The sequence below is a fragment of the Hipposideros armiger genome, unplaced genomic scaffold, assembly GCF_001890085.2.
Source record: "Hipposideros armiger isolate ML-2016 unplaced genomic scaffold, ASM189008v1 scaffold_951, whole genome shotgun sequence".
Classification (NCBI taxonomy): Eukaryota; Metazoa; Chordata; class Mammalia; order Chiroptera; family Hipposideridae; genus Hipposideros; species Hipposideros armiger.
The window spans coordinates 435,812-460,708 of NW_017732301.1; the positions used below are offsets into that span (position 1 = coordinate 435,812).

Here is a 24,897-nt window from a genome sequence, read left to right on the forward strand (position 1 = left end):
GTGTGTGTGTGTGTGTATATATATATATATATATATATATATATATATATATATATATATATATATATATGTATATATGTATTTATTAGTAGACTAAAAGGAGAAATACCATAGTAACTAAAGAAGGGATTTAGTACAATAAACTTTTTCACGATTTGAGGGCTATGAAGTGCATGACAGCCAAAAAAGAAGGAAGTGGCAGGAACAACAGGAAGAACACGTCCTGAGCCGCCGAGTTACACTCAACTCCAAATTAAATAAGTGTCTTCTGAATTACGCAAAATGTCTGCACTTGGATGATAACTACACAATGTTTATTGTTCTTCCACCCTTTACCTAGGAGGAGAAAATTGCTGCTATCACATTGCCTCCATGTTATGGATTTTTCTGTTACGTTGCTATGGAAACCTAATATTTCCTTTCATTATCACACCTCACCCAATACGTGTTCACACACACACACACACACACACACACACACACACGGAATTACAAATGGAAACACAAGTGGAATTACAAATTTATAAAAACTTCATTACAAACTCTTACATTTGGTATCTTGGTCTCAGTGAGAAAGAACGATATCAGATTTCTCTGTGTGAATCACTGGTTTAACCAAAAAGCCTTCAACACGTCCCCCATCCCGCATCCGCTACTATGGTTTTCCACAATTGAGGATATTTCAATGGATAGTCAGCATTTCCCAGAATGAGATTCCCTTACTCATTGTGCCCCTCTTGTGCACCAATTTCCAGTGACAAGAAAGGAGAGAATAACTTGTTAGACTCAATTTGTTAGACTCATAAGTTGTTTTCAATGAAGTCATTTTCTGAACAGGTGATATGAAAAATATTTTACTTTTCTTTTGCATCAATATTACATGTTGATTTTATATTATAAGGCTTATTATGTCACAAAGAAGTTGTGTTACCTGTTATGCAAAAGGAATTTTGATTAAAAGAAATATAATTGAGAAGGTATAGCTAACACAAAATAGTAAAACAAATGATACGATTCCTATCAAACATAATTAAAATCTCTTTAGCAACATAGTCACTCCCTCAGTAAACCCAACTAGATTTCATCCTCCTAAGTTTCCCATCAGATCTCTTTAAGTGAGAGGGAATACTGTGAAAATGACAAAATTTTCTTATGGCTCAGAGGCCTTCATTCACACAACTTAGCACTTTTTTTCTTATTTTGCTATTTATGGCCCATCGCTTTATAGTTTTTCGCTAAACAAAGAAATGCTAAATAACAGCAATGATAATGGAAAACAAAACTTGAAATATTCTTTCAAGGGTCCATAGGAAATAGACTGGAAATAAAAGTACTTAAAATATTCAGTTCTTAATTTTAAAATAAATTTTCAGGAAAGATTGTTTAATTATGGTTTATCAAAATGATGAAGCACCATGTACATATTAGTTTTGCAAATTAATATTAATGACATGAGAAAATAGTCATAACATAATTAGACCAAAAAGAATAATTTCTAAAATAGTATGTACAGCAAGATCCCTTTTGTATGGCTAGAAGAATATACTACAGAATGTTAACAGTGATCATTTTTGGGTGCTGGTATAAATTTTGATTTTTTTTTCTTTTTCATGCTCTTCAGCCCAGTTGACTCTTAAACAACATGGGTTTGATCTGTGCGGGTCCACTTATATGCAAATTTTCTCAGTAAATACTGTAAACATATTTTCCTTCCTTATGATTTTTTGTTGTTATGGTGCCAATTTTCAATAGTACTATTTAAATCACATTTTCCACTTCACAATACAGTGCTTATAAAGTGCATCATTATTTCCTTTCCCTGTGCATATATTTCATATTCAATATCAAGAATGCCCAGTTATTTACTATATAGTAGCTCAACTTTAAAACTTCCATAGAATTTGCTACAAACATTGGTCCTTCCATATTTTTTGTGGAACACTGCTAACTCTGTGCTCAAGGTTGGCTTCATAAGCCTCTTCGATTGTGGGTCCAGAAGAGGTACCACGAAAAGGAGGGTCCTCACCACGAGGGAAGTCCCCAGGCATCCCTCCTTGCATGCCTCCTGCACTTTGGTGCAGCTTGGTAATGTTGGGGTTGCAGAGTTTTTCCAGCTCTTTCTGCTGATGTTCAAATTCTTCCTTCTCTGCAGCCTGATTCTTATCAAGCCAGTTGATGATTTCATTTCACTTATCAAGAATCTTCTGTTTGTCTCATCATTGATCTGGCCTTGAAGTTTTTCATCTTCAACAGTTGCTGTCATGTTGAATGCTAGGATTCAAGTGAATTCTTGTAAGACACCTTGTCCTACTACTTCTCATCTTCAGCTTTGTACTTCCCAGCTTCCTGGGCCATTAGCTCGATGTCTTCTGTGCTCAGATGACTGTTGTCATTAGTGATGGCAATCTTGTTCTCTTTTTCTGTACTCTGATCCACAGCAGAGACAATGAGGATGCCACTGGCATTAATATCAACAGTGACTTCAATCTGAGGAACACCACAAGGTGCAGGAGGTATGCCTGTGCATTCAAATTTGCCAAGCATATTGTTATCCTTGGTCATGGCCTGCTTACCTTCCTGAACCTGAATGAGTGCACCAGGCTGGTGGCCCAAGTAGGTACTGAAGGTCTGTGCCTACTGGGTAGGTATGGTCATATTGCACTTGATGAGGACAGTCATGGCGCTACCAGCAGTTTCAATGCTAAGGGAAAGAGGAATGACATCCAATAGCAGCAAATCTTGAACATTTTCAGATTTGTCTCCAGGCAGGATGGCTGCCTGGACAGCTGCACCATAAGCAAAAGCCTCATCAGGGCTGATGCTCTTATTCAACTCTTTTCCACTGAAGAAGTCCTGCCGGAGTTTCTGAATCTTGGCAATATGGGTAGCACCACCCACCAGGACAATACCATGGATCTGGGACTTTTCAAGCTTGGCATCCCAAAGGGCTTTCTCTAGAGGGTCTAGGGTGCCACGGAAAAGATCAGCATTCAATTCTTCAAATCAGGCATGGGTGATAGAGGTATAGAAGTAAAATCCTTCATAGAGTGAATCAATATCAATACTGGCCAGGGTACTTTTTGCCTAAGCCATAAGCAATGGCAGCAGCAGTTGGCTCACTGATGATGCTAAGTACATTGAGACCAGCAATAGCTCCAGCATCTTTGGTAGTTTGACTCTAAGAGTCATTGAAGTAAGCAGGTACTGTGATGACAGCACTGGTAACAGTTTTCCCAAGGCAGGCTTCTGCAATTTCCTTCATCTTTGTCACAACCATAGATGACACTTCCTCTGGATAAACTTTTTGTCTCTCCCTTGTGTTCTACTTGGACCTTGGGCCTGCCAGCATCATTCACCGCCATGAAGGCCAATGCTTCATATGAGTTTGAACAACGGCATCATAAAATGTACATCTAATCAGGCATTTGGCATCAAAAACTGTGTTGGTGGCGTTCATTGCAACTTGGTTCTTTGCGGTATCACTGATCAATCTTAAGGTAGCAGTAAAGGCAACATGACTTGGGGTGATTCAGTTTCCCTGATCATTGGTAATTATTTCCACTTTTCTGTGTTGGAAGGTACCTCCACATGAGAGGGTGGTGCTGAGATCAATGCCAACTGCAGGTTCCTTAGACATGGTTGCTTGAGAGTAGGCATGGCTTGTGAAGAAGAGAGATCCCGACAGCTGCCCCCGTGTTTAGTGAGCCCTTCCTTATGATTTTCTTCATAACATTTTCTTTTCTCTAGCTCACTTTATTGTAAGAATACAGTATATAAAATGTATAAAATGTATAACATGCAAAATATGTGTTAATCGACTATTTATGTTATTGGTAAGCCTACTGGTCAACTGTAGGCTATTAGGAGTTAGGTTTTACGCAATGAAAAGTTTCAAGTGGATTTTAGACTGCATGGGGGGCTGGCATCCCAAACCACTGCATTGTGCAAGGGTCAACTGTATTTTCCAAATATTTTGGAATGTATCAGTTGGGAATGCTTTGGGGTGCAGCTGCAGTAACTGAAAGTCTGACTAACAGTGGCTTAAACAAATATTGATTTATCTCACTGTACTTTTTTCTTTTTCTATTTTTACATACTAAGAAGTCTGGAATGAGCAGTTGTTGGCATTGTTTCAGTTGCTTAATAATGAATTGCCTTCAATTTTCCCATCTTTAGTTTTGCCACTTTTTTCCCTTTATAGGTTTTTTTTTTTTTTGCCTCATGATCACAACTCGTTCCTCAGTAACAAGAAATCACATCTGATTTCAAGGTGGAAAATAAGGCCAGAGATAGTGTTAGTCATACCTGTTCTTTCTGAAGACTACAATTGCAAACTAATTTTTTCTTACATCTCATTTGCCAGGACTGGATTATAGGGCCATCCATAGCTGTACAGCATGTGGAGACAGACGGCATAATTGGTTTAGATTCATCCTAAGTCATTGCCTCCATCTTATGTGATGATGCCATCTTGAACAAAACTCAGGATTCTTTTAGCAGGAAAGAAAATAGAAATGTGTATTGAGTAGTGTCATAGGCTGAAAAAGGCCCCACGCCCCAAAGATATCCAGATTCTAATCTCTGGAGCATTTGAATGTTACCTTATATGGCAAAGGGGTCTTTGCAGATCTTTAAGTGTTAAGGATCTTGCAGTGGGAGGCCAGCCGAGTGGCTCAGTTGGTTAAGAGCTTGCTCAAGAGTTTGAGCTCTGAGCAACAGCGGTTCAATTCCCGGCCCGAGCTGAGCAGCCACTGAGCTGCCAACAGGTGGCAGGATGGCTCAGCTTAAAAAAAAAAAAAAGGATCTTGCAGTAGGGAGAACATTCCAAAATATCTGGGTGGGCCCCAAATACAATCACAAGCAACCTTATATAAGGAAGTGCCAGGAGATTACACACACTTACACACACACACACACACACACACACACACACACACACACACACACCACAAGATAATGATGTGGAAATAGAGCAGAGAGGGCTTAGAAGATAGTGGCCTTGAAGATTGGAGTAATGTGCTCACAAGCCCAGGCATGCAGACTGAGGAGGCAAAGAAGCAAAGAATACTTTCTCCTCTAGAGCCTTAAGTGCCGACACTGATTTTGGCCTAGTGATAGTAATTTCTGACTTCTGGCTTCCAGACTGTCAGAGAATAAACTTCAGTTGTTTTAAGCCTTCCAGTTGAATGGTAATTTGTTACAGCAGTCGAAGGAAACTAATACAGATAGGAAACTAAGGTTTTATTTCTGCCGCAGAGACTACAGAGAGACTAAGTAATATAATATTACTTTTAAAGTCATTATTATTATTATTATTATTTTTTTCTTTTTTTCTCCTTATTTTATTTTATTTTATTTTTTAAGGAGGACGCAGCTCACAGTGGCCCATGTGAAGATTGAACTGGCAACCTTTGTGTTATCGGCACCACTCTCTAACAACCTGAGCTAACCGGGCACCCCTGAAGTCATATTATTTTTAGAAGAGTATTACTTTAAGAATAAAATGATTTGTAAAAAAAAGGATTAACTCTTCACATATTTCCACTTCAAGGGAATAATATATTTTCAGCAATGTGCTGCTTCAAATTGGAACAAGTCTTTACATGATCCATAGGCATCGATAAGCAATCTCCACTGACTTCTGTAGAAATTGCCTGGGCATTTTCAAAATTGGATCTGGCTACACATGATATATTACTGATACTCTACTGGCTTTAGAGTCAGCATTTCTTTTTCTACTCATTCATGAACTTAAGTTTGGAAAAATAAATTTATAAGTAAAAACAAATGGATTGATGCTAAATCCAAAAGGAATAATAGGGACAAGTTTTTAAGGAATAAATTAAAGAAATGGGGAATGGTCAATGATGTCCATTTTCCTACAGAAACGAGGTTAAAACAGTAATAGTATCTTTAATTCACCATGGAAAATAAATGAGGGATGACAGAATATCGGTATTCACTTCAAAGCCAGTTATTCAATTTTTCCTTCTTTCCCTCCAGAACTTGACATGACATGGGCTATTTTCAGACTATGATCTCTCTTTCATCAAAGTCAGCACTAGCTGTGAAGACCACCTGCTCCACGTAATTATCTTAAGCACACTTTCAGTGTCTCCTGACTCAAATGACCTACTTCTTGGTGAAATAAGACGTCATTTAACTTTGGCTGTGTGAAATATGCTCTCTACTCTAAATTACTTATTCACGGGGGACAAGTGCGCCTGGATCAATTCGAAGCGCTGATCTCGCTCAGTGGGCCCATCAGAGCTCTATTCCCAAGGCTCAACTAGAGAGCAATCTGCAGATTACCAGATAGAAACGAAATGACTAGATAGGTCTGAAAGCCAGCCAAAAGGAAACGCTGCAGAAGTGTTCTTCCAAAGATCTCATTTGGGTAACTCTAAGAAGGGAATTCATTTTGCTTTTTCTCATGTATGAAACAAATATTCAGATCCTGCCTTGAGGGGAGCCTGGTGTTTGCAAATCCTTCTAAGGCTTTTGTAGTCATCAATGAACCCTCGTATCCTCACTCCCTTCCCCAACACATATATTTATAAACGTGCACGAACTTTCAAGGTTAGAAAGAAAATCTCAGTAATGAAACATCTGAAACAATCACTTAGCCTCATAGATGAATACTTCTTATGGGATAGAAGCTGGAGTCTTCACAGCATGAAGATTTCTCCTGCTTGATTCCATTTTACATCAGGCGCTGTTGGCCACTCCCTTTGTCATGAAACTCTCTCCTCCATTAAAGTCTGAGTACCATCCTCCCTCTTTCCCTTCCCTTGACGCCTGACTCTGTTTTCTCCACTTGCTGTTTTCTTCTGCCAGCTATTTAAATACTGGTGACTCTCTCCCCTTTCCTTTTTATTTATTTATGTATTTATTTTTAAATCTCTTCCTCTCCCTTCGTGTTCCCCTCCCTTCCCTTCCCCTCTCCTCTCATCCCATCCTCCCTTCCCCTTTCCTTTCTTTCTTTTCTTCTTTTTTTCTTTTTTGATTTCTTTCTTGCCCCAATTCTTCCCCTATAATTTTATTTCCTTCCATGGTAAAACTGTTATCTATCCACGAGTGATTTCTCTAACTCTGATCAAAAAAAAAAAAAAAAAGGACGTATGCAAAAATTTAATCAAACTGAAATGTGGACAGAGGGTTTTGCTGCCTACAAGTAAGATCCTAATTAGGACAAGAAACAGAGTGGAAAGGCCTTTGAAATCTCACACAGTGCCCTCCTGTTATTCAAGCTAAAATTTTTCCTACATCAGCATTTGCCAAGTATTCCAGAGAATACTGGCTCTGCAAGATGGTCCTGGAAAAAAACAAGAGTCCAGTTGACAAATTAATTTGGGAAAAACTACATACCATATCTCCCTTGTGAATTTCAGTGAACATGAGCATCATAAATATTGAAAAATCTTAGAGGATATAAATGTATTCGTGTTTAACCCCATACTGTACAAACTTATTTGACCATGCAACCTTTTTTATAAGTCAACTAATCTCCCAAACATCCTTTTGGCCAATGCCAGAGCCTCTTAAGTGCTCTCTGCTTTAAGCATCACCCTACCCCAATTTGCTCTACAACTCCACCAGAATTATCTATCCAAAACATGAATCACATCTCAAACCCCCCCTGTATATAACAATCCAGTGGCATTAGGTTGTGTGCCAGATAATATCCATACTCCTCCATAGCACCCAAAGGGATTTTTAGTGATTCTATCTTTAACCTACTTTCTGCTCATACCTTTTGCCACTGCCTCGTCTTCATCCACCCCGCCCTCCTCACTGCACCCAATACTCTACGAATTACCAAGTGAGTTGAAATCTGGAAGATACCCACTTACGCCTGGTCCGTCCCCTTCCTATTCCTGGTATGTTTTTGCTCCTTTTCCTGGATAGCTCACAGATCTGCTCCTTTAAAAACCTTTTTCTAAATTACTTTCCCCTTTATCCAAGTTACTTAGCTGTTCCTAACTTTGTATTTCCATATCACTTTGTAAATACATCTAGAAACACATGACTCCCAGGGCACCTATTGTACCTAGTAAATTTCGAGCTTCTACACCTACACAGCCCCATGCGGTAGGAGGGGCCACAGTGTGACTTCTGAGCACATGCAAGGTGGTTGGTCTGAATTGAGATATGCTTTATGCATGAAACACACACTGGATGTTGAAGACTGAGATGATAAAAGTAGCTTATATTATTGATAACTTTAATTTTATGTTGAAATGCTAACATACTGGATATATATGTTCTTAAATCAATGTCGCCTGTCTATGTCACTTTTTAGGTTACTAGAAAAATTTACAGAACGTGTATACTCACATTCATGGATGGCATTGCTGTACTGCACAGTATTGCGCTAGAGCAGGGGTCAGCAAATTTTTGAGACAGAAGGTACCCAAAGAGCCGCATGTGGCTCACAAGCTGCAGTTTGCCGACCCCCGGTCTAGAGGGATGTCAGCTCCTCTTGTCATTACTGCACCTAGCTATTCCTTGTAACTGTCTCTCAGCAAATGCATCTTGAATAAATGCAATGTATTAGCAAGGTAAAAAACAAAGTTAGAGGAAGGTCTTGAAATCCTGAAGCTGTAGATTTTTCTCATGCACGATATATGTGGCTATTCCATAAACACTGTACAGATGTACACAGAATACAGTATGGCTTTGACAGAAACTGTCATCACGTAACTCTTTCACTGAAGACCTCAGAAAATAATTTCCCCACAAAATATATCCTAAAAGATAAAGGTATGCCACATGTTAATATTAGTAAGAAAAAAATACCACACTTTAAAAAAAATATTAGGAGAATTATGAGTATGGCATCCCATTTGCACAGATCTCTATTATGGGTTTTTTCCTAAAATGTCCAATCAAATGTCTAATGAATAACACTTCAAACACAGTATCCTTGTGTTACCCATGGTAACAACAGCATTCCTTTCTTAGATAGAAAGGAAAGAGAAGGGAGGGAAGGGAAGGAAAAGCGTAAGGTCCTAGTGATGCCTATAAATAACATCACAGCCTCTGCAACTTCCTGTGGGAGCCGCGCTACTGTTCTTTGCTGGGGCAGATAAGAAATCTCAGTTGTAAGGCTGCCCAAGCCCTCTATCACTTCCAGTCATAGATTTTCTTCCAGGAATCACTTTGAGGGCACAATCCTTGACAGAAATGAAATAGAGACTCTGGCAGGAGACTGGACAGGAAATCAAACCCACGTGAGTTTTTATCTTAGGGGAACCTCTCTGTGTAGCCTTGAGAGGAATGCTTTCTGTCTGTGTCTTAGGATGTGTCAGAATTAAAACAAATAATTTTGAGAACTTCTGTATATAGCAATTGGAACAACCTAACGCTAAGGATGATTATCTCATATATTTTAATCCATATTGAAACTGTTTTCATCAAGGCACATCATATTATGTTCCTTTTCTTCAGCTAAAAATCCAGTTACTTCATCAACAGATGTAGATGTCATTTATAGAAGACTTAATAGCTAGAAAAATATTCTGTAAATTATTTGCTATGTTTCTAGGTTTTTTCGCATATTCTCTATGTATATTTATGTTTTCTCCATTTAAGACACAGAATATAAATTTCTGTTGACATTTCTGCTGTTTCCAGTTAATGTGGAAAGTGAGCAGAATAAGCCACTATTTACAAAAGAATTTTATCTGAATTTAAAAGCAAGGCTTTTGTTTGTCTGTTTTTAGCTATTTTCCCTCATGTGTCTTAAAGATTTTGTTTTGCAATAACCAATTTATAAGATAAATTTTTTTAAAAAATTAATACTGCTTTATTTCCCTAACTGAACAATAAACATTCCTGCACTTGGGAGATCATGTGTGGGCAGCCCAAAACTGCCGCCATCATGACTACGAGCATCAGTGGTGAGGGGACCAAAGCTCATAAGCAGCTTAGTTTAGCAAGGGTGCTGAATCCTCAATGAAAATCAAATCTGCCTATGCACATTTTTTTAGAGAAGAGATTTGTACTAAAAAAATCAGTATAAACTCACATCCTATGATTTATTGATCACATACATTCTCCTCAATTATAGTCTAAAATAAAACATGGGAGGAAGGAGAAAACCACAATAAACATTATGGCAATTTCCTTCTATGCATGAAGTTGTTGAATCTAATGGACTCCCTGTTTTATCCCTAGATTTATTTATTTCAGTAATGCATTTATAATCTCAGGTTTATACATTATAAGAATAGAGGAAATTATCACATGGACATTGTATTAGTTAAATACTTGCCTAAGGCTGTTTTGGAGCTATAAAATTCATTTGTGTATTTATCCAGCAAATATTTATGAACTGCCTTTATCATGACTGGTACCGGCCCAGGGGCTGGGCTGACACCCATACTCTCAGGAGGCTTGGAGGTGAGTGGGGGAGACAGAAGGTGGGAGGTGCAGTACAGGGGAGCAGACACGCCACAGCAGGAGGGGAGGACTGGTACTGCAGGGCACAGGGGAGGGATGCCTGGCTCTGTCCTGGGCCAGGGATGTTGTCTATGAAGAAGAGCATCAAGGACAAGCAGGGATAATGCAGGTAAGGAATCCGAGGAGGAGCAGTAAAAGGGCCTGAGAGAGGGGATCAGGTGACTGGAACCCAGAGGTATTTAAATGCCTGAAACTCAGTGCAGGAGGGCTGCTTGAGAAGGGACAAAGTTGGAAAAATGAACAGCTGTCATTTCATGGAATTCCTGCTGATGCAGAAAAGACATACCTCCCCTTCAAAAGATTATTTCGTCATATGGAGGCAAGCATGGAGGGGCAAGATGAGGAGAAAAACAATAATTTAGGAGATTACTAGGGTTATCCAGGAGGGAGGGTAAAGGTGAAGATATGAAGACAGCATGTGGACAAAATGTTGCATTAGAGAAAGATTCAATAGTGCAGTTGTTCAGGACTCGGTAATTATTAGATGTGACAAGAATTTGTGAGCAGCGAAAAGCCAAGAACGACAGTGAGATTTCAGGCCTGAACAGAGCAGTGGGTGGGGTTCAGTTCACGGTGGCTGGGAACACAGTGGGAGGGGTACACTGGTGGTAGGGAGTGGGGAGTGGGGTGTTGAGTTCAGTATTGCCTTTGGGGTTCCCATTGGAATCCCCAGAGAGCTCCAAACTGGATATATCTGCATATTGACGTTTGAAATCATGGGGGAGCTAGCAATTTGATCAAGCTCACAAGGCTACATTCATCCTGTGTGCCATCCAGGTAGAAAATGATTTATTGCCTATTACCTTAGGATACTGTGTCTGAAGTTTTACTCATCAGACATTTGACTGGATATTCTAGGAAAAAATCTGTACTATTAGAAACTTACCTATGGGACACCATACTCATAATACTCTTAACACGGTTTAAAAGTATGGTTTTCCAACTATTATTAACATGTGGTGAACTTTCCCCTTTTAGGATACATTTTGGGGGAAAATTATTTTCTGGGGCTTTCAATAAAAGAGCTAAGTAGTGAAAGTTTACACCAAAGCCATTTAGTTTTCAGTGTGCAATATATTTACAATGTTTATGGAATAGTCGCATATAGTATGCATAAGAAAAATCTACAATTTCAGAATTTCAGGACCTTCTCTAACTTTGCTTTTACCTGCCAACAGATGACCCCATTGAAGGCATTAATTGTAGCTTAGACATTACATTTACATAGCAGAAAATAAGGAAGGGTGAACCAGTGATAAGTGATAAGAACATATGTAGATAGCAAAGCAAGATTAAATATATACACTGTAATGTCTCCCTATATACACTGTAATGTCTCCCGGGCATGGAAGTGAAAGAGCTACACAAACCATTTCCCTCCATATTTTCCCTCCCATCTAGTTCATTTATTCTGCTCATCACCAGTGCTTCTTCTTCCTTAGATTTTATGACCTCCTAACCATCTGTTGTGATTTCAGCTTGTGATGGTGAATCTAAGAATGATGCCAGTTTTGCCTTTGCCTTTATTTTCTGTGGAAAATAGTTCCGGTTACTTGATGTTGATGGGAATCATGCTTGAACTTGAAAAAAATAACCCGGTATCCCAGAATATACTTGGATTTGTTTTCCTGTTTCCTATTTCATTCTCGTGGTACAGGATTGAGAGATGAACCACCATTTACATCTGTGGGCACCGGGCACCCAGCACTTAGGGCGGCTGGCTTACCCAGTGGTGAAGGCTCAGCTCCATTTGTGGTGAGCCAACCTCCCCGACACTCAGCTGTGCCAAAGGCAGTGCCACTCCACAAGCCCCATGGCTTACCAGGGTGTGCAAGTCCAGGGAACTTGGGCTTTCCCCTCGTCTTTACTCAGCTGCAAAAAGGTTTTGAAAACACACACACACACACACACACACACACACACAAAAAAAAAACAATGGATAAAGAAACAAATGCCCATTTTCATCTTTACCAAGTCAAGATAGAGCCCATGTGAAAATAAGGGTGGGACTATCACTAAATGCCTCAGAGTGCTATTTATCCTGTGTTTCTAATTTCAGTTAACTGTTATTCTCTCATGGGCTCTCATCCGCTCTCAATTAACTACCATGTATAAGAGTTCTGTCAATGAACTATCACCTTCCTCAGTCCCCTCCTTTCTAGCCTTCTGTCTTGGTCCAGTTTAGGTCCCACTGTTTTTTAACCAGACAATGGGGCTGCTTTCCAGCAGCCGCGTTTTTCAGCCAGGACCCTGCTTTCCATGCACCTGTCACAATGAAAACAAAGAAATAACCACAGTAATTTCCTCTGGAAAACCTTCCATGGCTACCTCACTGGTTCCTAAATTAAGTTTAGCCTTCTCCTTCAAGGACGTATACATAATGCCTCTATCCCATCTCCGTGGCCTAATCTCTCAGCAAATATTTCCATTTGTCTCAAGCACAAGTCACTGGACCACTCATCACTCTCCACATCCGCTGTACACAGTTTGCCTATATTTCTGCTTCCTCTGTCTGCAATTCCCCTCCCCGGCTTCTCAGCCTACCCAAATCCTACCCTTGTTTGAAGATTCAATCAAATGGTACTTCCTCTCTAAATCCATTTGTGATGCATGCAGTGGAAATTAATTATTGTTATTTTTTTGTCTTTGTTTTTTAATCTGGGCTTCCAAAATCTTTGGTAATAGCTCTACAAAGTATGGTGTGTGTGTGTGTGTGTGTGTGTGTGTGTGTGTGTGTGTGTATGTGTGTGAATTTAATGGTAGATCTTTGAACTGAACTAATGTAACATTTCCTATTTTGCCTATTTGTGAGTGGTTCTGAAGGTCCATGACGTATATTATTTATGGTTTTGCCTAAGTACTGACAGCATTACCCACTGTGAGGAGGACATGCAGGAATGAGTCTCATAACTAGTTGTGAGTTCAGCTTATGCCCCAGCATCCCAGCAGCTATGTTCTTTTTTTTTTTTTTTTTAGCTGAGCCATCCTCCCACCTGTTAGCAGCTCAGCAGCTACACAGCTCGGGCTGGGACTCGAACCGCTGTTGCTCAGAGCTCGCACTCTTGAGCGAGCTCTTAACCAACTGAACCACTCGGCTGGCCCCCAGCAGCTACATTCTTTAGACAAGGTCAAATACAATTTTGGGGGAAAATTATATGCTGTAGTAATATTCCTCAATTGTGAAATAGATACATTCCTTAGAAAATATAAAAAGGAGCTAACCTTCATTGAATGTTTAGCACTTGCAGAGGGCTATTCTATGCACTTTACATGTGTGATAATATTTGATTCTCACAACAATTTGTACAGTAGGTGCTATTGATAAACCCAATTTATATATCAGAAAACTAAGGAAAAGAAGGCACAAAACTACTAATTACAGAGGCAGGGTTTGAACCAAAGCCATATTAGTCTTTAGCTTGCACTTCAACCAACACACTGCGCTGAATGCCCAGTGGTAAATGTGGACCGTCTACTATAGGCATGCCACAGCCTCCCTCCCTGTATAGGTGTATCATGTATCTCCACCTCCTTGGGGATGGAGACCATACCTCCGGGTATACGTCCTCAATAGTGCCCTGCATTGTTCCTTGTAAATGGGGGACTCTAGCACTAATGAAAAGTCACTAAAATGTTGACCCTCAGTACTTCTCTTCCACCCAGAGAAAGGTCTCATTCACTCATAATTCTGCTTTCTTCTTCAATGTGAGGCGATATATGCTCATTTTCCTTTGGATTTTCCCCTGAGATTAATTTCATACATATTGGGATCGTTGAGCTCGCTCACTGCAGCTATGTATGTAATCACGGGCACGGAAAGCGCAGCATTAGGGAGGAAGCCTTGACACGTCGGGACGGCCTGTCAGAAACAGAGCTCAAGTAGGCTTCAAACACCTCCAGGCTGCCGTGGTCCCTCGTGCTCTAACGTATTCAAATTCTTACTTTTTGACCCATTGCTGTTAAGATCATTTTGATTTTATAGGGAAAAAACAGGCATAGCGATTTAAAGCCTTTACTATGGGAATTCATATATTCATTTCTTTCATTCTGGGCAAGCTGAGACATATTTCATTAGCATTCAAGTGCAGGCACGGGGGGAGGGGAGGTGGAGGGGGTGACCAAGTGCTGTAAGCGACACATGCCTGATTAAAAACACTGGAGGTTTTTAAGGGTACGTCAAAAATAGCTGTAAAATCCTTCATAAAACACAGGATACGGAAGCCACTCTCCACGGACAGAAAGGCTGCCCCTAAGTGGAGCCTGTTTGTTTGTCTTTTAAAATAGACTGTGAATATATCACCCCCAGTTTTAAGGGCTCCACTTCATTAGATTAAGAAATTGCTTTTTCATTGTTACCAAGTGGCTCTTCATCAGGGATCATGGGTCCCCCTGCCAAGTGTCAAGGTCTAAATACTTAAACTTCATCTACTGCTAGAGAAAAATCACTTAAGGTTAGAAGGTCCCAGGGGCTGTGCTATCTATCACTCAGGATTTTACAATCAAATACCTCGCTGGACGACACTGATATTTACTGGCATGAAGCGAATCTCTGTGTAAGGGAAATGGAAGGACCGCGATGAATGGTGGTTTGCTGCACAGAAATGAACAACTTGGAATATATATTTCTTAAGCTATGCATCCCGCTAACCATTTTCACCCTAAGTGGTCAGTGTGAATAAACTATCTGAAATATTCTGTAGGTTACAGACAGATAGATGCTCAGTATCTTCAAGCTGAACAGCACACGCGAAGACCTCCTCTGCGAGTCACAGCGGGGACAGTAAGGCTGGCATCTGCAAACCTAATACGTGGCTGCTGCCAGGTAAGAGGCCGGGGTCTGTGCCCGCCTGTGTGGGCCAAGAGGAAGCAACTTTGACTCCCACAGGAGAGGATGGGCCACCTGCATGTGAACCAACAAGCCCAAATCGACTGATAGGTCATAAAACCAAGACCTCTACAATGGTGTTTTTGACAGTTTTGCTCTTAACTCTGCCTTCCAAAGACTGGGGACTCACGCACACTCTTTCTTAGTTACGCACTTATTCTTTATCCTTGAACATTGGAAAGAAATGGGTTTGCATACATCCTTGTAGTTTATATTTAGGATACAAAGGGCTCTCATGTGGAAGACTTTAATTTTAGAAAAGACATTGATTTTAATGTGAGCCGAGTGTAAGAGGCAGAGCAGTTACTCAGACTGGCATTCACATCGCCTCTCTGAAGTTAACTGCTCTGGTGTGCTGCAGGCCTGATGTTTCAAGGAGTGACTGTAAATGTTCATTTCAAGAACAAATTATCCGAATGAGGTGGTTGTGACAGATCCTGTCTTGCTAAATCCTCCTCTTGCAGGGAAAAAATAAAACGTCTTCTCTTCTATGCCCCCTTTGAGATCTTATCCACATAGCTCATGACTATAATGTTAATTTGAACAGGCTGAGAGGAGACTGCCAATCTAGGTTTCACGTTGGGGAAATGCTGACAAGAATATGCAGAAAAACAACAACATAAAAAAGAACAGGGTAGAGGGGATAAGCCATATTATAGCATAGAGAGTACAGGTTTGGGGAAAAGTTAATGCAGGACTTCAGGCACAAACTGTCTTTACATACTGCCAATCCACACACACACACACACACACACACACACACACACACACACACAAATGAAAAGAACAAGTACCTGTCCCCAGTGGAAAACTCCAGGGGACAGACACAAAACAGAGGTGACATTGAGCCTTCCAAGAACAACCCTGTGCACGTGGTGTAAATCTTGACCTGTCAAGCAAACTATTACAAGAAAGTAATTAGGTCAGCCATCTAGGAATGAGTGGTGACTTTTTTTTTTCTTTCTTTTATGGTTCATAGGCAACTGCAGTCGAGTTTCTGCCTAAAACCTTAAATTGCTCTAAGCATAAGGAGAAAGATTTTTATAAGTTCTTTTTTACTACAGAGTATTCATTGAGCAGATGGTACATAAAGGCACTGTGTTTCTTAAAATGCGTTTCATCCCCTAAGCAAGTAGAATACACATAAGAATCACCTGGGGAACTTTTCAGAATCAGATTCTCAGGTCCTGTTGCCAGAAGGTCTAACTGAATGGGGAGTGGTGGTGCCTGGTGGTGCCTGGGGCTGGGCTTGGAGTCTACACTGTCCAGTCAGCTTTCCCATCTCTTCAAATAAAAAATAATAACTAGGGCCGGCCGAGTGGCGCGTTGGTTAGGAGTTGGCTTGGGACGCCAGCCCTGGCAGCAGGGCCCCGGTTCAGATCCCACATGAGGCCCAGTGATACTGTGCCCTCTACAGCTAAGATGGTGAACAACAGCTCGACCTGGAGCTGGGCTGCCATGAGTCACCGGCGACGGCGTAGGCTGCAGCCCCTGCTGCAGTGGGCTGCCGTGAGCTACTGTGAGCAACCAGCAGCGGGTGTGAGCTTTCATGAGCCACTGTGAGCCACCGCCCAATGGCATGCGAACGACTGCCTAACCCGGGAAGAGTGCAATGATAATACCAACATGGGCCAGTGAAGCAACGTCCTCCACAACTAGACGGAAGAACAAAAGGACAGCAACTTGTCTGTACCCCTTCCCTGATTCCCCAGCACTGTTCCTTTCCCCCAATTCCCCAATAAAATCTTAATAATAATAATAATAATAATAAATTTAAAATACAAAACTTACACGCATTTTGAAATGTGAAACATTAGAAAACGTTGCTTTTTTATTAAAACGAAACAGCCCCTAGGAGAAAAGACCCTTTACTAGGGTCATTCAACCCCTGCCCTCATCTTTTAACCTGGTTGCTGACCCTTGCCCCCACCGCCACCCCCAACGGTCCTCCCCCCGAAATTCTAGACCAGCCAGTGTAGGTCTGTGCAGAACACAGATTTCCACATTTTAAAAAGAGACATTCCAGGTAATTCTGAAGCAGTCTGTTATTCATTCTAACCTTTTATCAGTTCATTCAGTGGCAGCCACCTGCTAAGCAGGAACTATTGAAAAATGCAGCTGCAGTTTAGTCGATGACAATGAGATTTTTTTAAACTGAATTGAATACACAGCTTCCCCCAGCCTGCACTAGGTGAGGGCCTGGTACACGTTGCCAAGCTGCAGGAGAAATGCTGGAGGCCCAACCATCGCACAAACACCACTGCCTCCTGAAGAAAAAGGAATGCATGCCTTTTGCCCATGACCAGAGAGGCGTGCCATCTACCTGTGTATAGGAAAAGCAAGGAATTTGTGTATTCTATATACATGTAGACTAGACAGTTATTTATTGGACAAGGAATACACTGAAATGAGGAAGCCACTTGGACACTATTCAAAGGCACAGATTTCTCACTAGAGATATTTTTAGACACATAGCTAATACCATTCCCTGCCTGCACCACTGCCCTCCTGAGTAGCTTCAATAGCTGGGCCTGAGATCCGGCATTCTATAGGCTCTTGACTAAATCCTAGACTGAGGTATCTGCGGGCTGTCCCACCAGGCCAGTCTTTCCTTCTGCCCAACAGTGTGTCTACTGAAGGCGGCCAGCAGCTGTCTGTTGTCCTACATAAATGTCCTTTCTGAGGAATCCTGTGGTCTGGAGGTCACCCCTTCTGACCTGCGTCTGTCCCTGACTCTATGCCTTCACTGACAGGCAGCCATTTACCCAACTTCTTCAGGGCGTCTAGGTTACTCAGAATGACTGATCAGTTACCTAAAGAGATTACAGCTTATCAAAGTAAAAAACATTTATGCAGAGCTGAGCTCAAGGACTAAAACTTCAGAAACAGTAAATTCATAAAAGGTCAATTTTATTCCATGTATATTTTAACCACAATAAAAAAAGATAATAAAAGTTTTCACTCTATCACTTATATAGGTTTTCTTTTTTGCCAAATTTAATTGTTAAATATGCTCTTAGTTTTTTTATTTTTGTTGATTAATCTACAAGTGCTGTGGATTATCTCTACAAGCTATTAACTAAAATGATGCTTTGTTTTTAAAAGTAGCTGTGGAAATTGACAATAAACCAATTAAAGGCACTTTCCCCATCTTTTTTGCCTTCAGCAGAACCTTCTTATTTGAACACTAATTCAAGCAGATTAAATGAAAATCTCTCTGCCGTCTTCAGGTGAGTCAGATCAACAATGTAATGTAAGCCCACCATGACCCCACTGGAAATACCCAACAAAATACTGAGAACTACTATGTTTTAATACTGTGTCTTAGCTCCAGAACTGTATCAGTTGAAGTGAGGGCATCATTTTGAGCTGTTTTTACATTATACTTACTAGTTTTTAGTGGATTGTTAAAAAAAAGGAAAAAAAAAAGGAAAAGATCCTAAAAATAAAGGTACCATTGAAATAATAGGTACACATCAGGATATCCGTCTCCTAATTCAAAGGTAAAACATTACACATAAATTTAACTACACAAATATTTAATTTGCATTTGGGGCAGGTCTTTAATGAATTCTCAAACTGGATTATTAGCAACGAAGTGAGTCTCAAGTCTATGAAAGGCAGCCTGGATGCCACTGGGGAATGTCCATCTTGTATCCCCATCATCATTTTATGCATAACTAACTTTATGCTTTGATGACTTGTTCTTAAAGTTCTTGTTATACAAATAAGAAGCAAATGATATGCATGGTCTGCTGATTATAATAATGACTTTGACCACTGATATCACAATTAGAGGAACATTTCAAAATTCTTCTGCCATGTGTTACAAAGTTGTTAAGACTTTTGGATAGTTATAGATTCACAGAATGTCAGTACTGGGGGCTTTTTGGAGGAGAGTTTACACAGCACTTCAGGGATGACAGATATACCCATGCTGATAAAGAGAACATCCCAAGTCCTCTACAGGCTATTATATCTCCCAGTCATGACTGGAGAGCAGTTAAAGATGATGCTAAGTTAAGTCCCTAAACACCTCCTGTGTATGGATAATGCTATCAAACAAACAAACGAACAAACAAAGCCATAGACAAACTACTGTAACAAGCAAGCCCAGCTAGAGAGAAAGCACTTTGAAAAGGAAAAAAGGAAAAACTTACATATGAAAAGTACAGTAATAATAATATATGCTGTTTCAGTAGCACTTTCTATGAACTAGGTATCATTAACATATATTAGTTAATTTCATCTTGACACAAATCCCCATGACCTAGGTACTTCTAGTATGCTATTTTATAGATCAGGAAACTGAGGCAAGAGAGATTAAGGAATTTGCTGAACATCACACAGCCGTGACTGGCTTGACTTATGAACCCACACATTCTGATTCAAGGGTGCATTTGTCTTAACCTAGATGCCAGACTGCTTCTCTGAGAAAATGAATTTCAGTTGCTGCTTCAGCAAGAATTGAGGGAGCGCTTTTGAATTCATTCCTGAAACGACCAGGATCTGAGGTCAGCTCTGCATTGCTTAGTGTTTTTTGTGTTTTTTTCCCCTCCTTCTTTTCAAGGATTGGACAGTGTTAGAGCATCTGCTGTATGGTGCTGCTTTGTAATTAAACAGTCACCTAGACTCCCTTTGCATTCAACTGGGTGATGTATTTGAGCATCTGTGTCATATTGTTACCGTATTTGCCGGCGTATAAGATGATTTTTTGGCCCTGAAAAATATGCCTCCAAGTGGGGGGTCGTCTTATACGCCAGGTACACTTCAGATAGACTGCCCATAGTGCTTGCCCCATGCCATAGTGGCCTCCCGATGCCCGCCCACTTCATTCCACATACCGTTCAGGCATCAGCAGTGCTGCTGGGTGTATGCTCGGCTGTTATGCGATTTTGCTGTTATGCGATTTTACCACACTCGCAAAATCGCACACAGCCGACCATACACCCAGTATGATAGCGCAAAATCGTGAATCGCGATTTATGTATATGTTTGATTACATACAGCCTTGTGACAGTTTTCCTGCATGTCATAAGCATTTGAATATAAATATAAATGTTGAAATCAAATCTGATATTGTTTTACCTTTTATTTGGTGTGTGGAAGGTGTGCGGAAGAGGGGGTAGTCTTATACGGCGAGTATATAACAAACTCTGTATTTTGAGTGGAAATGTTAGAGGGTCGTCTTATACGCCCAGTCGTCTTATACGCCGGCAAATACGGTATTTATCTGAATTATTGATGTAGTGTCTAAGGAAGAATGCAAGCAAAATATGTGTTGCCAATGTTTCAGATAAAGCCTGGATCCGGCAGAGTACAAATGGTGGTTCCCAGAGACAAATGTTAGTTCCTCCGTGAATGTCCAAACACTAGTGACAAGGAGATTCATGATAATGGAATAGGATAAGCCTGGAAAAGCTACTTTTTACCCAGACCTCATCTCTGCTGATCAGCTTTCCCTGGTTCCTGTCCCCAGTCATGACTTAGCCACCATATACTAATGGACCTCTGTCTTTTGTTTTTGTATAATTGTCCTCCTTCGTTCTACCCATATTTCTGCCTCTAGTATTTTTCTGGCTTATTCCTATTGACTCAAGTTTGGCTGCTGGGTGGCCTCTCTCTGGGTTTCTTGTTGCTTCAACCACACTTCACCTCCATCCACAAAGATCCAGTGCTAGTGAAATATGATGTGTTGATACATAATGGAAACAAAAGGCCATGTGAATATGTAATTCATAAAGCCACTGGGGAAAGAAATGTTGGCATATCAGCCGTATCTACTGCTGGAAGCTGGGCACTAGAGTAAATTATCAAGGAGCGCTCCTAAGATGAGCTGTCCAGTTTTCAGAGGTAAATCAGAGAATCATTTAGTTACCACAAGGCAGACATCACAGAATTTATCTTTCTGTCCAGGAATCCTTGCGGCTGTGTGTTAACTTTAAATTAGTGAACCAAATTGGAATGGGTTTACTTTTGTCCAGCATCTATCTCTTCAGTGCCTTCCCATCATGCATCAGATCACAGGATACCCATGATCTCTCACCTGTGTTCATAATAATAAGAAAAGACAAAATAACTCCATTCACTTTTTTTACCAGATTCAGAGAGTTAATGGATGCATCAAGTTCTGTTATGTGAGGTTATATACTAGAAAAATGATGGGATTGGTATTTACAAATTGATCATCATGAGTAATAACTACCTCTCTACTGCTCTTAAAAGCTTTTTTATAACTGTTATGAATCAAGTCCCTCTAAAAAGCATGAAATATTATTTGGAACTACAATTAAAATGTTGCTATTTGAAAGTGAGAACAAAAAAGAAGCTGAAGCATTTGGTAATATACTTCTTGAAAACCCAATCAAAATAAAAGGCACTACTTTTTAGTCCCTCTTCTTGGAGGAAAAAATGATTTTGACCAGCTATAGGAAATTAGTCCAAATTTGAACTGAATATACCATAGCTCAAAGAGTAATGGTTGTTTTTTCTTGGGAGAGAAACTAGTGGACTAGGACGCAAGGGAAGATGGGAGATTTATATTTTACTTTTGTTTGGCTTTTTTTAATGTCATATATTAATTCTTCATATATTAAAAATGATTACTTCATGAACATTTTATATTTTATCAATTATGTGGCAAACAAAATAAAATAGATCTAAAATTCTAAACAGTTTTCTTATTAAATCTCCAACTAGGAATTTGTGGAGAAAGGAAAGGAGGGCAAATCCTTCACATAATCAAGGTAAACAATACATGGTCATCATTATCTTTTTAATTCATGTCTTCTTTGATTTTTTATTTCATGTCCAATTGCCTGCAGTTCCACACACTATTTTAATTATGAATCAGCATACATCTACATACTTAAATTTGGGGGCCAGAATGATTTGGATGACTTCAATTCTTCTCCATCATATAAAGCAGCACTTATCCCGACCCCACCCCCCACCCACACACACACACGCACACTCTTTTTTCTCATCATAGTTATATGTATCCACAGTGGACTCATGAAAAAATATTACTAGTGATGGTCGCAGGAATTAAAAATCAAATCCTCAAACTTAATTCTACTTCTTGAAGCATTTAAAAGACAACCTTGGCAGTCTAATAATAAAAAATAACCAGTATTTTCATATAGAAAGAAAACAAAAGGCAGTGTGATATGTAAACAATATGACTTATTGGTGCCATTAATAGAAATAATTTTATGAAATGCACAGATCATTTTTTAATATGTGAAATATTTGTATTCTGGAGTATTTTTTAAATAGAAAGATAAACTAATGCGCTCAGATTCTGCTACTAGTGAACCAGAAAATAGGATGATATTTCCAGTTCGTTTTGTGTATTATTTGTGTGGATGATTGAAGCTTTTGAAAATGAAAATGCTTAATAAGCAAAGATTCATTTTTTTAGTTCATAAATAAATGACCAGATATCTGTATTTTTAAGCTACTTTTTGCTTTGAAATTGTGTTGCTCTAGCAATAACACAAAATATTATCTTTAAGTTCATTTCAGTTTTAAATAAATTTGTGCCTGTGTGGAGAGAGAGGAAGAGAGAGAGAGAGCGAGAGAGAGAGCAAGAGAGAGAGAGAGAGAGAGAGAGAGAGAGAGAGAGACTGAGACTGGCTGATTTTAAGGGAGGTATGGGAAATGTGAAAACAGTGAGGTAGAAATGATGAGGATTGTAGTTTAAAATATCTACTTTAACATTTCACTGTCTTTTTCCCAAATCCAATGTAGAAGAAACAAGTTCAAGAAGAATTTGTAGATACAGTCAAGAATATCGCTATTCGGTTCAGTTTCATAGAAACCTATGTGTTCCTACTTATTGGGTTGTCGGAAAACCCATGATGTATTTTTTCTGTTTTTCATTGCAAAAATGCGTCATGACTTTTCTAACAACCCAATAAAACTCCCAGTCCCCAATTTATTTGGAATAGCCTTTATTTAACCTGACTGGTCTATTTTTCTTCCAAGCCTTTCATTGTTAGTAACTTATTTAAGATTTGTAAGGTGATGAGCATTGTTGGGTAGGTCTATCTGCTGATAACACCTAGTCGATCACAGACAAAACCCATCAAAAGTGTGTGGTACAGAAGTGCTCTTTGTAAGTGTTCTTAGCTTTATTCACTGAATTCTAATGGATCCTTTTGGCTGGAAACCTTTGCAGCCACAGTGATTTAGCAAATCAAATGATGTGTCTTGCCCTGCCTCCCTCGCTCCTTCTCCATTGCACCCATCCTAGTTCAGTCACTATGAACCATGCAGAAGTATTGAAAAACCTGCTGCTAACCACTCCCTTTGCCTTGATCCCCTCACCTTACCCTGCTCCCCATTGCCAGGCCAGGCCAGATCTGTTCTTTTCTCAAAGAAAGCCAATGCTTGCTGGACATCATTTAAATTTCTAATGTTCAAAGTACTTCACATTACTCTTCCCACCTCCCCCTCACGAGACTCTTACTCCAATTTCCATTCAAAATAAGCACACTTACTTGATGGACCTCCAAATATGCTCGATATGGGCACAGCACTGTCACGCAGCTCAGCATCCCCTTGTCTGGTACGTCCCTTCCCTATCCACCTCTTCTCAACCTGACTCTTTGCCTAAAATTCCATTCAAGCCAATGTCAAACGTTATCTCTTTCAAAACCTTTACTTGATTGGCCCAATAAGAGTGATCTCCACTTTGGGTCACCTTCCACTCCATCAGCACTTACCGTCAGCATTCTCTTATCACTTATTCATAAACCCCTTCCTCTTCTTAGTTTCTAAGCTCCTGACCAGAAGTTATAGTTTATTCTTCTCTATATACATTGAGGTATCATGGACTGTGTCTTTCACATAGTAGGGGCCCAATCAATATTGATCAAATGAATAATCAATGAAAGTACAAACAAGCTACTTATTTAGCTGAATACTTTTATAGGAGATTCTTGTTTCCTTTCGAAGAAACTTTGGTCAGTGTCTACAGTATTTTGCCTAGGCCTCTCTAAACATAGACTTCATATGCAAGTTCCATGCTAGCGTATTTTAAGTACAGAAAAAAGTCCTTTTATATTAGTGTTTTATTCAAAGAAGACAGAGATCTTTCAAGACACCAGATTTTTAACTTATCTTCAGGATCTTTGCAAAGGACAATGGTACTTTGAGCAATAAAGATGACATAGTTATCTGTTTGGGTTTTTTTTCGTACCAACTTTGTTAAGGGAAATCTTACTCCATTTTGGCTGAATCACTGACATGAGATTAAAGACAAAACAATTTAAGAAATTGAAAATGCAAAGCTGTCCATATTCTTAACACTGTGGGAATAGCTTTTGCACAAATGTGATTAATCATTCACTTTAAAATTCAGTGGAACACTGGTAACCTAAAGGTCAGAAAATATGACTAATGTCCATATTGTAAGATGATGACATTTATATCATGCTTTAAAGATGTGTGAGAACATGATGTAACTCATGGCTTATAGGGGCAATCTTTTAATTTTACCTTTCTCCTTTTCATTCAACCTTTCAACATATTAATTAAATGCC

General features: G+C 39.7%; 1 protein-coding gene, 1 long non-coding RNA gene and 1 pseudogene across 3 annotated transcripts in view; 1 reads left to right on the forward strand and 2 right to left on the reverse strand.

Annotated features, from left to right (window-relative positions):
* Positions 1-3,637, reverse strand: part of LOC109375441 (heat shock cognate 71 kDa protein pseudogene) — a 20,149-nt pseudogene extending 16,512 nt beyond the window's left edge.
* The window catches only part of PLXDC2 (plexin domain containing 2), a gene marked incomplete at its 5' end in the record, with an annotated part of 245,593 nt that overhangs the window by 169,787 nt on the left and 50,909 nt on the right, over positions 1-24,897 (reverse strand). The gene's annotated exons all lie outside the window — the stretch shown is intronic.
* On the forward strand, positions 9,071-22,075 carry LOC109375443 (uncharacterized). 2 transcript variants are annotated; one of them, XR_002122585.1, is made up of 5 exons: positions 9,071-9,233; positions 15,165-15,286; positions 18,516-18,579; positions 19,764-19,863; positions 22,049-22,075. It is a non-coding gene; the product is annotated as an uncharacterized LOC109375443 (long non-coding RNA). The 2 variants fall into 2 exon arrangements; XR_002122584.1 differs by lacking the exon at positions 22,049-22,075 and having other exon boundaries at positions 19,764-20,088.